Source organism: Lissotriton helveticus, chromosome 12 (genome assembly GCF_964261635.1).
Source record: "Lissotriton helveticus chromosome 12, aLisHel1.1, whole genome shotgun sequence".
Taxonomy (NCBI): Eukaryota; Metazoa; Chordata; class Amphibia; order Caudata; family Salamandridae; genus Lissotriton; species Lissotriton helveticus.
In genome coordinates, this window is record NC_136073.1 from 139,943,840 (window position 1) to 139,957,776 (window position 13,937).

The 13,937-nt window shown below is 42.9% G+C and overlaps 12 non-coding genes across 12 annotated transcripts; all 12 read right to left on the reverse strand.

Annotated features, from left to right (window-relative positions):
- Positions 1 to 1,533: 1,533 nt before the first annotated feature.
- Positions 1,534 to 1,607, reverse strand: TRNAT-AGU (transfer RNA threonine (anticodon AGU)). Its single transcript has one exon. It is a non-coding gene; the product is annotated as a tRNA-Thr (tRNA).
- A 1,062-nt stretch (positions 1,608 to 2,669) lies between these two features.
- TRNAH-GUG (transfer RNA histidin (anticodon GUG)) lies at positions 2,670 to 2,741 on the reverse strand. Its single transcript has one exon. It is a non-coding gene; the product is annotated as a tRNA-His (tRNA).
- Positions 2,742 to 3,637: 896 nt separating this feature from the next.
- Positions 3,638 to 3,711, reverse strand: TRNAT-AGU (transfer RNA threonine (anticodon AGU)). Its single transcript has one exon. It is a non-coding gene; the product is annotated as a tRNA-Thr (tRNA).
- A 2,017-nt stretch (positions 3,712 to 5,728) lies between these two features.
- TRNAT-AGU (transfer RNA threonine (anticodon AGU)) lies at positions 5,729 to 5,802 on the reverse strand. The gene has a single exon. It is a non-coding gene; the product is annotated as a tRNA-Thr (tRNA).
- A 671-nt stretch (positions 5,803 to 6,473) lies between these two features.
- On the reverse strand, positions 6,474 to 6,547 carry TRNAI-AAU (transfer RNA isoleucine (anticodon AAU)). Its single transcript has one exon. It is a non-coding gene; the product is annotated as a tRNA-Ile (tRNA).
- A 316-nt stretch (positions 6,548 to 6,863) lies between these two features.
- On the reverse strand, positions 6,864 to 6,935 carry TRNAH-GUG (transfer RNA histidin (anticodon GUG)). Its single transcript has one exon. It is a non-coding gene; the product is annotated as a tRNA-His (tRNA).
- An 896-nt stretch (positions 6,936 to 7,831) lies between these two features.
- Positions 7,832 to 7,905, reverse strand: TRNAT-AGU (transfer RNA threonine (anticodon AGU)). Its single transcript has one exon. It is a non-coding gene; the product is annotated as a tRNA-Thr (tRNA).
- A 1,051-nt stretch (positions 7,906 to 8,956) lies between these two features.
- Positions 8,957 to 9,028, reverse strand: TRNAH-GUG (transfer RNA histidin (anticodon GUG)). The gene has a single exon. It is a non-coding gene; the product is annotated as a tRNA-His (tRNA).
- An 896-nt stretch (positions 9,029 to 9,924) lies between these two features.
- Positions 9,925 to 9,998, reverse strand: TRNAT-AGU (transfer RNA threonine (anticodon AGU)). The gene has a single exon. It is a non-coding gene; the product is annotated as a tRNA-Thr (tRNA).
- A 671-nt stretch (positions 9,999 to 10,669) lies between these two features.
- On the reverse strand, positions 10,670 to 10,743 carry TRNAI-AAU (transfer RNA isoleucine (anticodon AAU)). The gene has a single exon. It is a non-coding gene; the product is annotated as a tRNA-Ile (tRNA).
- Positions 10,744 to 12,027: 1,284 nt separating this feature from the next.
- On the reverse strand, positions 12,028 to 12,101 carry TRNAT-AGU (transfer RNA threonine (anticodon AGU)). The gene has a single exon. It is a non-coding gene; the product is annotated as a tRNA-Thr (tRNA).
- A 671-nt stretch (positions 12,102 to 12,772) lies between these two features.
- On the reverse strand, positions 12,773 to 12,846 carry TRNAI-AAU (transfer RNA isoleucine (anticodon AAU)). The gene has a single exon. It is a non-coding gene; the product is annotated as a tRNA-Ile (tRNA).
- Positions 12,847 to 13,937: the final 1,091 nt, after the last annotated feature.

Here is a 13,937-nt window from a genome sequence, read left to right on the forward strand (position 1 = left end):
CTGGGGGCTGTTAGACCACAGTGCCCTTTACATGGTACTAGCAACACTCACCCTTGAACAAACATCACCCATCAGAGCCCAGTTAATGACCAGAATAAACAAACAACCTATACGTTGTTTTTAAACGTCTTGTACTGTAATGCATGACTTTTCTATTTTAATTGTGAAAAATACTGGCCGGTACGGGGAATCGAACCCGCGACCTTGGCGTTATTAGCACCACGCTCTAACCAACTGAGCTAACCCGCCAAGTCAATCACACGGAAAAGGTATTATTACACAAGGAAATGTTTTTGCATTCCTCAAAAACGATTTCTGCACAATTACACGGGCTACAACATCCAAGAGTACATTAAAAGTAAGCATTGCATGTATTAAAACACCCTGTCCCTTCTGCCCCACAGCTGTGGCATCATAATGAAATGACTTCTCATGATTAAAGCTGGCAATTTCACAATTCAAAGAAAACAAAGTGTTTGGGACAGGTGTTATTTAAAAAATAATAATACTCTGTATATTGCAAATAAAAAATATCACCCAACTGCCATGACATAGCCACCCGCGATTCCGTGACTCGGATTCGAACCGAGGTTGCTGCAGCCACAACGCAGAGTACTAACCACTATACGATCATGGCGAGCTACTTGGGCTACTCAGGCCCATGATGTATGTGACTTTTATAGTGCAAATCAGGTGACACTGTCAGTCATGAGAGTCTTATATGTAGTGTATGTGTTTTGAGGCAGATGCTGCACATTTCACCTCTTTGACTGGGATGTTCACAAACCAACACAGACTGCCCTCCAGTCCTACTCTGCTAGGACCGCTCCCTCCTTTTTACACCTCAAGCGTTATATTATTCAAACATTGGAAGAGTAGTATCAAACCTCTTGGTAAGCCATAAAGAACTGGACATGACGTTTCGTATGTGGTGTAATGCACATGACAATACTCCGTAGGAGTCTCCCGGGACAGACACAATATTTCAGAATAGGCCTCCAGAACCTCACGTGAAGTCTCCCTAAGAGAACACAATATCACTGATGTGGCCTCCAAAACTTGGCACAGTACTATGGATACAGCATTTTTAGCTCCACGCAGCACACAGTGTCATTTTCCAAGCTCTCACAATCCATCAGACTCTGCTGCCCTTGCGTTGCCTGTTCTTGAGGCACTGAAGCTTGAACCTCTCCTGCCTCTTCAGTAACAGTGTCAGTAATGGAATGGTACTCAGGTGCTGCCTGTGCTGCACCTGTTGTTTGAAGCTTGCATTACTGCTGCCTAGGTTGTACTTTGAAGCGAGCGAAGCTTAAAAACATCTTTTCACGTCACAAAACCAAACTGATTGGCTTTGAAAATTACAGATACTGGTGGCTGGTGGTACATTACAATGGCAGGTAAAAACCCGAAACATCTTTAGGTTTTAAGGAGGAGCATTGTGTACATGAGGATAATTATAATAGGAGAAATTGTGTTTGCAGACAATGAGTCTTTAATCAAACAAAAAGTCTTGTATGAGGTTGTGTAAAAACAAGGCACTGCTGAGATTCGAACTCAGGATCTCCTGTTTACTAGACAGGCGCTTTAACCAACTAAGCCACAGCGCCTATTTCCACTCACTTGGAACAATTGTACCTTCTGTGTTGGTATCACTGTGAGGCACTCCATACTTTTCTGTCTCTAAATTTTTATCCAGCTACTACCGACAAGAAAATGGAGAAAGAAAAACCTGAACATGGTATGGAAAAATTACAAAGAGGGTCACGACAAACGTATATCATTAGGTGTACATATCTGTATTCATTTTGCAATATTTACACGGGTGGACGAGTGTGCTATACATACGTTAAACTAAACAAGAGTGTAACGATGTTAAAGATCACTAATACATAGCAGACAATTTAATGATGCCTACATAACCCATGTGCTCTTTCCTTCACCTCTCGTCACCTCTGGACACCCCAACGAGAAGCCGAGAAATCGTCACTTTTGGAGAGAAAGTGTCACCTTTAGTTGATGCGTCCCAGCTTTAAACAGGGCTTCAAAAAGTGCACTTTGAGAGACCCAAGGAGCGGGCTGGTCGTCCAGCCATAGGAGAGGGAGGCTGGGGGCTGTTAGACCACAGTGCCCTTTACATGGTACTAGCAACACTCACCCTTGAACAAACATCAGCCATCAGAGCCCAGTTAATGACCAGAATAAACAAACAACCTATACGTTGTTTTTAAACGTCTTGTACTGTAATGCATGACTTTTCTATTTTAATTGTGAAAAATACAGGCCGGTTCGGGGAATCGAACCCGCGACCTTGGTGTTATTAGCACCACGCTCTAACCAACTGAGCTAACCGGCCAAGTCAATCACACGGAAAAGGTATTATTACACAAGGAAATGTTTTTGCATTCCTCAAAAACGATTTCTGCACAATTACACGGGCTACAACATCCAAGAGTACATTAAAAGTAAGCATTGCATGTATTAAAACACCCTGTCCCTTCTGCCCCACAGCTGTGGCATCATAATGAAATGACTTCTCATGATTAAAGCTGGCAATTTCACAATTCAAAGAAAACAAAGTGTTTGGGACAGGTGTTATTTAAAAAATAATAATACTCTGTATATTGCAAATAAAAAATATCACCCAACTGCCATGACATATCCACCCGCGATGCCGTGACTCGGATTCGAACCGAGGTTGCTGCGGCCACAACGCAGAGTACTAACCACTATACGATCATGGCGAGCTACTTGGGCTACTCAGGCCCATGATGTATGTGACTTTTATAGTGCAAATCAGGTGACACTGTCAGTCATGAGAGTCTTATATGTAGTGTATGTGTTTTGAGGCAGATGCTGCACATTTCACCTCTTTGACTGGGATGTTCACAAACCAACACAGACTGCCCTCCAGTCCTACTCTGCTAGGACCGCTCCCTCCTTTTTACACCTCAAGCGTTATGTTATTCAAACATTGGAAGAGTAGTATCAAACCTCTTGGTAAGCCATGAAGAACTGGACATGACGTTTCGTATGTGGTGTAATGCACATGACAATACTCCGTAGGAGTCTCCCGGGACAGACACAATATTTCAGAATAGGCCTCCAGAACCTCACGTGAAGTCTCCCTAAGAGAACACAATATCACTGATGTGGCCTCCAAAACTTGGCACAGTACTATGGATACAGCATTTTTAGCTCCACGCAGCACACAGTGTCATTTTCCAAGCTCTCACAATCCATCAGACTCTGCTGCCCTTGCGTTGCCTGTTCTTGAGGCACTGAAGCTTGAACCTCTTCTGCCTCTTCAGTAACAGTGTCAGTAATGGAATGGTACTCAGGTGCTGCCTGTGCTGCACCTGTTGTTTGAAGCTTGCATTACTGCTGCCTAGGTTGTACTTTGAAGCGAGCGAAGCTTAAAAACATCTTTTCACGTCACAAAACCAAACTGATTGGCTTTGAAAATTAAAGATACTGGTGGCTGGTGGTACATTACAATGGCAGGTAAAAACCCGAAACATCTTTAGGTTTTAAGGAGGAGCATTGTGTACATGAGGATAATTATAATAGGAGAAATTGTGTTTGCAGACAATGAGTCTTTAATCAAACAAAAAGTCTTGTATGAGGTTGTGTAAAAACAAGGCACTGCTGAGATTCGAACTCAGGATCTCCTGTTTACTAGACAGGCGCTTTAACCAACTAAGCCACAGCGCCTATTTCCACTCACTTGGAACCATTGTACCTTCTGTGTTGGTATCACTGTGAGGCACTTCATACTTTTCTGTCTCTAAATTTTTATCCAGCTACTACCGACAAGAAAATGGAGAAAGAAAAACCTGAACATGGTATGGAAAAATTACAAAGAGGGTCACGACAAACGTTTATCATTAGGTGTACATATCTGTATTCATTTTGCAATATTTACACGGGTGGACGAGTGTGCTATACATACGTTAAACTAAACAAGAGTGTAACGATGTTAAAGATCACTAATACATAGCAGACAATTTAATGATGCCTACATAACCCATGTGCTCTTTCCTTCACCTCTCGTCACCTCTGGACACCCCAACGAGAAGCCGAGAAATCGTCACTTTTGGAGAGAAAGTGTCACCTTTAGTTGATGCGTCCCAGCTTCAAACAGGGCTTTAAAAAGTGCACTTTGAGAGACCCAAGGAGCGGGCTGGTCGTCCAGCCATAGGAGAGGGAGGCTGGGGGCTGTTAGACCACAGTGCCCTTTACATGGCACTAGCAACACTCACCCTTGAACAAACATCAGCCATCAGAGCCCAGTTAATGACCAGAATAAACAAACAACCTATACGTTGTTTTTAAACATCTTGTACTGTAATGCATGACTTTTCTATTTTAATTGTGAAAAATACTGGCCGGTACGGGGGCGACCTTGGCGTTATTAGCACCACGCTCTAACCAACTGAGCTAACCGGCCAAGTCAATCACACGGAAAAGGTATTATTACACAAGGAAATGTTTTTGCATTCCTCAAAAACGATTTCTGCACAATTACACGGGCTACAACATCCAAGAGTACATTAAAAGTAAGCATTGCATGTATTAAAACACCCTGTCCCTTCTGCCCCACAGCTGTGGCATCATAATGAAATGACTTCTCATGATTAAAGCTGGCAATTTCACAAATCAAAGAAAACAAAGTGTTTGGGACAGGTGTTATTTAAAAAATAATAATACTCTGTATATTGCAAATAAAAAATATCACCCAACTGCCATGACATTGCCACCCGCAATGCCGTGACTCGGATTCGAACCAAGGTTGCTGCGGCCACAACGCAGAATACTAACCACTATACGATCACAGCGAGCTACTTGGGCTACTCACCATGATGCATGTGACTTTTATAGTTCAAATCAGGTGACACTGACAGTCATGAGAGTCTTATATGTAGTGTATGTGTTTTGAGGCAGATGCTGCACATTTCACCTCTTTGACTGGGATGTTCACAAACCAACACAGACTGCCCTCCAGTCCTACTCTGCTAGGACCGCTCCCTCCTTTTTACACCTCAAGCGTTATGTTATTCAAACATCGAAAGAGTAGTATCAAACCTCTTGGTAAGCCATGAAGAACTGGACATGACGTTTCGTATGTGGTGTGATGCACATGACAATACTCCGTAGGAGTCTCCCGGGACAGACACAATATTTCAGAATAGGCCTCCAGAACCTCACGTGAAGTCTCCCTAAGAGAACACAATATCACTGATGTGGCCTCCAAAACTTGGCACAGTACTATGGATACAGCATTTTTAGCTCCACGCAGCACACAGTGTCATTTTCCAAGCTCTCACAATCTATCAGACTCTGCTGCCCTTGCGTTGCCTGTTCTTGAGGCACTGAAGCTTGAACCTCTTCTGCCTCTTCAGTAACAGTGTCTGTAATGCAATGGTACTCAGGTGCTGCCTGTGCTGCACCTGTTGTTTGAAGCTTGCATTACTGCTGCCTAGGTTGTACTTTGAAGCGAGCGAAGCTTAAAAACATCTTTTCACGTCACAAAACCAAACTGATTGGCTTTGAAAATTAAAGATACTGGTGGCTGGTGGTACATTACAATGGCAGGTAAAAACGCGAAACATCTTAAGGTTTTAAGGAGGAGCATTGTGTACATGAGGATAATTATAATAGGAGAAATTGTGTTTGCAGACAATGAGTCTTTAATCAAACAAAAAGTCTTGTATGAGGTTGTTTAAAAACAAGGCACTGCTGAGATTCGAACTCAGGATCTCCTGTTTACTAGACAGGCACTTTAACCAACTAAGCCACAGCGCCTATTTCCACTCACTTGGAACAATTGTACCTTCTGTGTTGGTATCACTGTGAGGCACTCCATACTTTTCTGTCTGTAAATTTTTATCCAGCGACTACCGACAAGAAAATGGAGAAAGAAAAACCTGAACATGGTATGGAAAAATTACAAAGAGGGTCACGACAAACGTATATCATTAGGTGTACATATCTGTATTCATTTTGCAATATTTACACGGGTGGACGAGTGTGCTATACATACGTTAAACTAAACAAGAGTGTAACGATGTTAAAGATCACTAATACATAGCAGACAATTTAATGATGCCTACATAACCCATGTGCTCTTTCCTTCCCCTCTCGTCACCTCTGGACACCCCAACGAGAAGCCGAGAAATCGTCACTTTTGGAGAGAAAGTGTCACCTTTAGTTGATGCGTCCCAGCTTTAAACAGGGCTTCAAAAAGTGCACGTTGAGAGACCCAAGGAGCGGGCTGGTCGTCCAGCCATAGGAGAGGGAGGATGGGGGCTGTTAGACCACAGTGCCCTTTACATGGTACTAGCAACACTCACCCTTGAACAAACATCAGCCATCAGAGCCCAGTTAATGACCAGAATAAACAAACAACCTATACGTTGTTTTTAAACGTCTTGTACTGTAATGCATGACTTTTCTATTTTAATTGTGAAAAATACTGGCCGGTACGGGGATCGAACCCGCAACCTTGGCGTTATTAGCACCACGCTCTAACCAACTGAGCTAACCGGCCAAGTCAATCACACGGAAAAGGTATTATTACACAAGGAAATGTTTTTGCATTCCTCAAAAACGATTTCTGCACAATTACACGGGCTACAACATCCAAGAGTACATTAAAAGTAAGCATTGCATGTATTAAAACACCCTGTCCCTTCTGCCCCACAGCTGTGGCATCATAATGAAATGACTTCACATGATTAAAGCTGGCAATTTCACAAATCAAAGAAAACAAAGTGTTTGGGACAGGTGTTATTTAAAAAATAATAATACTCTGTATATTGCAAATAAAAAATATCACCCAACTGCCATGACATTGCCACCCGCGATGCCGTGACTCGGATTCGAACCAAGGTTGCTGCGGCCACAACGCAGAGTACTAACCACTATACGATCACGGCGAGCTACTTGGGCTACTCAGGCCCATGATGTATGTGACTTTTATAGTGCAAATCAGGTGACACTGTCAGTCATGAGAGTCTTATATGTAGTGTATGTGTTTTGAGGCAGATGCTGCACATTTCATCTCTTTGACTGGGATGTTCACAAACCAACACAGACAGCCCTCCAGTCCTACTCTGCTAGGACCGCTCCCTCCTTTTTACACCTCAAGCGTTATGTTATTCAAACATTGGAAGAGTAGTATCAAACCTCTTGGTAAGCCATGAAGAACTGGACATGACGTTTCGTATGTGGTGTGATGCACATGACAATACTCCGTAGGAGTCTCCCGGGACAGACACAATATTTCAGAATAGGCCTCCAGAACCTCACGTGAATTCTCCCTAAGAGAACACAATATCACTGATGTGGCCTCCAAAACTTGGCACAGTACTATGGATACAGCATTTTTAGCTCCATGCAGCACACAGTGTCATTTTCCAAGCTCTCACAATCCATCAGACTCTGCTGCCCTTGCGTTGCCTGTTCTTGAGGCACTGTAGCTTGAACCTCTTCTGCCTCTTCAGTAACAGTGTCAGTAATGCAATGGTACTCAGGTGCTGCCTGTGCTGCACCTGTTGTTTGAAGCTTGCATTACTGCTGCCTAGGTTGTACTTTGAAGCGAGCGAAGCTTAAAAACATCTTTTCACGTCACAAAACCAAACTGATTGGCTTTGAAAATTAAAGATACTGGTGGCTGGTGGTACATTACAATGGCAGGTAAAAACCCGAAACATCTTTAGGTTTTAAGGAGGAGCATTGTGTACATGAGGATAATTATAATAGGAGAAATTGTGTTTGCAGACAATGAGTCTTTAATCAAACAAAAAGTCTTGTATGAGGTTGTGTAAAAACAAGGCACTGCTGAGATTCAAACTCAGGATCTCCTGTTTACTAGACAGGCGCTTTAACCAACTAAGCCACAGCACCTATTTCCACTCACTTGGAACCATTGTACCTTCTGTGTTGGTATCACTGTGAGGCACTCCATACTTTTCTGTCTCTAAATTTTTATCCAGCTACTACCGACAAGAAAATGGAGAAAGAAAAACCTGAACATGGTATGGAAAAATTACAAAGAGGGTCACGACAAACGTATATCATTAGGTGTACATATCTGTATTCATTTTGCAATATTTACACGGGTGGACGAGTATGCTATACATACGTTAAACTAAACAAGAGTGTAACGATGTTAAAGATCACTAATACATAGCAGACAATTTAATGATGCCTACATAACCCATGTGCTCTTTCCTTCACCTCTCGTCACTCTGGACACCCCAACGAGAAGCCGAGAAATCGTCACTTTTGGAGAGAAAGTGTCACCTTTAGTTGATGCGTCCCAGCTTCAAACAGGGCTTCAAAAAGTGCACTTTGAGAGACCCAAGGAGCGGGCTGGTCGTCCAGCCATAGGAGAGGGAGGCTGGGGGCTGTTAGACCACAGTGCCCTTTACATGGTACTAGCAACACTCACCCTTGAACAAACATCAGCCATCAGAGCCCAGTTAATGACCAGAATAAACAAACAACCTATACGTTGTTTTTAAACGTCTTGTACTGTAATGCATGACTTTTCTATTTTAATTGTGAAAAATACTGGCCGGTACGGGGGCGACCTTGGCGTTATTAGCACCACGCTCTAACCAACTGAGCTAACCGGCCAAGTCAATCACACGGAAAAGGTATTATTACACAAGGAAATGTTTTTGCATTCCTCAAAAACGATTTCTGCACAATTACACGGGCTACAACATCCAAGAGTACATTAAAAGTAAGCATTGCATGTATTAAAACACCCTGTCCCTTCTGCCCCACAGCTGTGGCATCATAATGAAATGACTTCTCATGATTAAAGCTGGCAATTTCACAAATCAAAGAAAACAAAGTGTTTGGGACAGGTGTTATTTAAAAAATAATAATACTCTGTATATTGCAAATAAAAAATATCACCCAACTGCCATGACATTGCCACCCGCGATGCCGTGACTCGGATTCGAACCGAGGTTGCTGCGGCCACAACGCAGAGTACTAACCACTATACGATCACGGCGAGCTACTTGGGCTACTCAGGCCCATGATGTATGTGACTTTTATAGTTCAAATCAGGTGACACTGACAGTCATGAGAGTCTTATATGTAGTGTATGTGTTTTGAGGCAGATGCTGCACATTTCACCTCTTTGACTGGGATGTTCACAAACCAACACAGACTGCCCTCCAGTCCTACTCTGCTAGGACCGCTCCCTCCTTTTTACATCTCAAGCGTTATGTTATTCAAACATTGGAAGAGTAGTATCAAACCTCTTGGTAAGCCATGAAGAACTGGGCATGACGTTTCGTATGTGGTGTGATGCACATGACAATACTCCGTAGGAGTCTCCCGGGACAGACACAATATTTCAGAATAGGCCTCCAGAACCTCACGTGAAGTATCCCTAAGAGAACACAATATCACTGATGTGGCCTCCAAAACTTGGCACAGTACTATGGATACAGCATTTTTAGCTCCACGCAGCACACAGTGTCATTTTCCAAGCTCTCACAATCCATCAGACTCTGCTGCCCTTGCGTTGCCTGTTCTTGAGGCACTGAAGCTTGAACCTCTTCTGCCTCTTCAGTAACAGTGTCAGTAATGCAATGGTACTCAGGTGCTGCCTGTGCTGCACCTGTTGTTTGAAGCTTGCATTACTGCTGCCTAGGTTGTACTTTGAAGCGAGCGAAGCTTAAAAACATCTTTTCACGTCACAAAACCAAACTGATTGGCTTTGAAAATTAAAGATACTGGTGGCTGGTGGTACATTACAATGGCAGGTAAAAACCCGAAACATCTTTAAGTTTTAAGGAGGAGCATTGTGTACATGAGGATAATTATAATAGGAGAAATTGTGTTTGCAGACAATGAGTCTTTAATCAAACAAAAAGTCTTGTATGAGGTTGTGTAAAAACAAGGCACTGCTGAGATTCGAACTCAGGATCTCCTGTTTACTAGACAGGCGCTTTAACCAACTAAGCCACAGCGCCTATTTCCACTCACTTGGAACAATTGTACCTTCTGTGTTGGTATCACTGTGAGGCACTCCATACTTTTCTGTCTGTAAATTTTTATCCAGCGACTAACGACAAGAAAATGGAGAAAGAAAAACCTGAACATGGTATGGAAAAATTACAAAGAGGGTCACGACAAACGTATATCATTAGGTGTACATATCTGTATTCATTTTGCAATATTTACACGGGTGGACGAGTGTGCTATACATACGTTAAACTAAACAAGAGTGTAACGATGTTAAAGATCACTAATACATATCAGACAATTTAATGATGCCTACATAACCCATGTGCTCTTTCCTTCACCTCTCGTCACCTCTGGACACCCCAACGAGAAGCCGAGAAATCGTCACTTTTGGAGAGAAAGTGTCACCTTTAGTTGATGCGTCCCAGCTTTAAACAGGGCTTCAAAAAGTGCACTTTGAGAGACCCAAGGAGCGGGCTGGTCGTCCAGCCATAGGAGAGGGAGGCTGGGGACTGTTAGACCACAGTGCCCTTTACATGGTACTAGCAACACTCACCCTTGAACAAACATCAGCCATCAGAGCCCAGTTAATGATCAGAATAAACAAACAACCTATACGTTGTTTTTAAACGTCTTGTACTGTAATGCATGACTTTTCTATTTTAATTGTGAAAAATACTGGCCGGTACGGGGATCGAACCCGCAACCTTGGCGTTATTAGCACCACGCTCTAACCAACTGAGCTAACCGGCCAAGTCAATCACACGGAAAAGGTATTATTACACAAGGAAATGTTTTTGCATTCCTCAAAAACGATTTCTGCACAATTACACGGGCTACAACATCCAAGAGTACATTAAAAGTAAGCATTGCATGTATTAAAACACCCTGTCTTTTCTGCCCCACAGCTGTGGCATCATAATGAAATGACTTCTCATGATTAAAGCTGGCAATTTCACAAATCAAAGGAAACAAAGTGTTTGGGACAGGTGTTATTTAAAAAATAATAATACTCTGTATATTGCAAATAAAAAATATCACACAACTGCCATGACATTGCCACCCGCGATGCCGTGACTCGGATTCGAACCGAGGTTGCTGCGGCCACAACGCAGAGTACTAACCACTATATGATCACGGCGAGCTACTTGGGCTACTCAGGCCCATGATGTATGTGACTTTTATAGTGCAAATCAGGTGACACTGTCAGTCATGAGAGTCTTATATGTAGTGTATGTGTTTTGAGGCAGATGCTGCACATTTCACCTCTTTGACTGGGATGTTCACAAACCAACACAGACAGCCCTCCAGTCCTACTCTGCTAGGACCGCTCCCTCCTTTTTACACCTCAAGCGTTATGTTATTCAAACATTGGAAGAGTAGTATCAAACCTCTTGGTAAGCCATGAAGAACTGGACATGACGTTTCGTATGTGGTGTGATGCACATGACAATACTCCGTAGGAGTCTCCCGGGACAGACACAATATTTCAGAATAGGCCTCCAGAACCTCACGTGAAGTCTCCCTAAGAGAACACAATATCACTGATGTGGCCTCCAAAACTTGGCACAGTACTATGGATACAGCATTTTTAGCTCCACGCAGCACACAGTGTCATTTTCCAAGCTCTCACAATCCATCAGACTCTGCTGCCCTTGCGTTGCCTGTTCTTGAGGCACTGAAGCTTGAACCTCTTCTGCCTCTTCAGTAACAGTGTCAGTAATGCAATGGTACTCAGGTGCTGCCTGTGCTGCACCTGTTGTTTGAAGCTTGCATTACTGCTGCCTAGGTTGTACTTTGAAGCGAGCGAAGCTTAAAAACATCTTTTCACGTCACAAAACCAAACTGATTGGCTTTGAAAATTAAAGATACTGGTGGCTGGTGGTACATTACAATGGCAGGTAAAAACCCGAAACATCTTTAGGTTTTAAGGAGGAGCATTGTGTACATGAGGATAATTATAATAGGAGAAATTGTGTTTGCAGACAATGAGTCTTTAATCAAACAAAAAGTCTTGTATGAGGTTGTGTAAAAACAAGGCACTGCTGAGATTCAAACTCAGGATCTCCTGTTTACTAGACAGGCGCTTTAACCAACTAAGCCACAGCGCCTCTTTCCACTCACTTGGAACCATTGTACCTTCTGTGTTGGTATCACTGTGAGGCACTCCATACTTTTCTGTCTCTAAATTTTTATCCAGCTACTACCGACAAGAAAATGGAGAAAGAAAAATCTGAACATGGTATGGAAAAATTACAAAGAGGGTCACGACAAACGTATATCATTAGGTGTACATATCTGTATTCATTTTGCAATATTTACACGGGTGGACGAGTGTGCTATACATACGTTAAACTAAACAAGAGTGTAACGATGTTAAAGATCACTAATACATAGCAGACAATTTAATGATGCCTACATAACCCATGTGCTCTTTCCTTCACCTCTCGTCACCTCTGGACACCCCAACGAGAAGCCGAGAAATCGTCACTTTTGGAGAGAAAGTGTCACCTTTAGTTGATGCGTCCCAGCTTTAAACAGGGCTTCAAAAAGTGCACTTTGAGAGACCCAAGGAGCGGGCTGGTCGTCCAGCCATAGGAGAGGGAGGCTGGGGACTGTTAGACCACAGTGCCCTTTACATGGTACTAGCAACACTCACCCTTGAACAAACATCAGCCATCAGAGCCCAGTTAATGACCAGAATAAACAAACAACCTATACGTTGTTTTTAAACGTCTTGTACTGTAATGCATGACTTTTCTATTTTAATTGTGAAAAATACTGGCCGGTACGGGGATCGAACCCACAACCTTGGCGTTATTAGCACCACGCTCTAACCAACTGAGCTAACCGGCCAAGTCAATCAAATGGAAAAGGTATTATTACACAAGGAAATGTTTTTGCATTCCTCAAAAACGATTTCTGCACAATTACACGGGCTACAACATCCAAGAGTACATTAAAAGTAAGCATTGCATGTATTAAAACACCCTGTCCCTTCTGCCCCACAGCTGTGGCATCATAATGAAATGACTTCTCATGATTAAAGCTGGCAATTTCACAAATCAAAGAAAACAAAGTGTTTGGGACAGGTGTTATTTAAAAAAAAATAATACTCTGTATATTGCAAATAAAAAATATCACACAACTGCCATGACATTGCCACCCGCGATGCCGTGACTCGGATTCGAACCGAGGTTGCTGCGGCCACAACGCAGGCAGAGTACTAACCACTATACGATCACGGCGAGCTACTTGGGCTACTCATGCCCATGATGTATGTGACTTTTATAGTGCAAATCAGGTGACACTGTCAGTCATGAGAGTCTTATATGTAGTGTATGTGTTTTGAGGCAGATGCTGCACATTTCACCTCTTTGACTGGGATGTTCACAAACCAACACAGACAGCCCTCCAGTCCTACTCTGCTAGGACCGCTCCCTCCTTTTTACACCTCAAGCGTTATGTTATTCAAACATTGGAAGAGTAGTATCAAACCTCTTGGTAAGCCATGAAGAACTGGACATGACGTTTCGTATGTGGTGTGATGCACATGACAATACTCCGTAGGAGTCTCCCGGGACAGACACAATATTTCAGAATAGGCCTCCAGAACCTCACGTGAAGTCTCCCTAAGAGAACACAATATCACTGATGTGGCCTCCAAAACTTGGCACAGTACTATGGATACAGCATTTTTAGCTCCACGCAGCACACAGTGTCATTTTCCAAGCTCTCACAATCCATCAGACTCTGCTGCCCTTGCGTTGCCTGTTCTTGAGGCACTGAAGCTTGAACCTCTTCTGCCTCTTCAGTAACAGTGTCAGTAATGCAATGGTACTCAGGTGCTGCCTGTGCTGCACCTGTTGTTTGAAGCTTGCATTACTGCTGCCTAGGTTGTACTTTGAAGCGAGCGAAGCTTAAAAACATCTTTTCACGTCACAAAA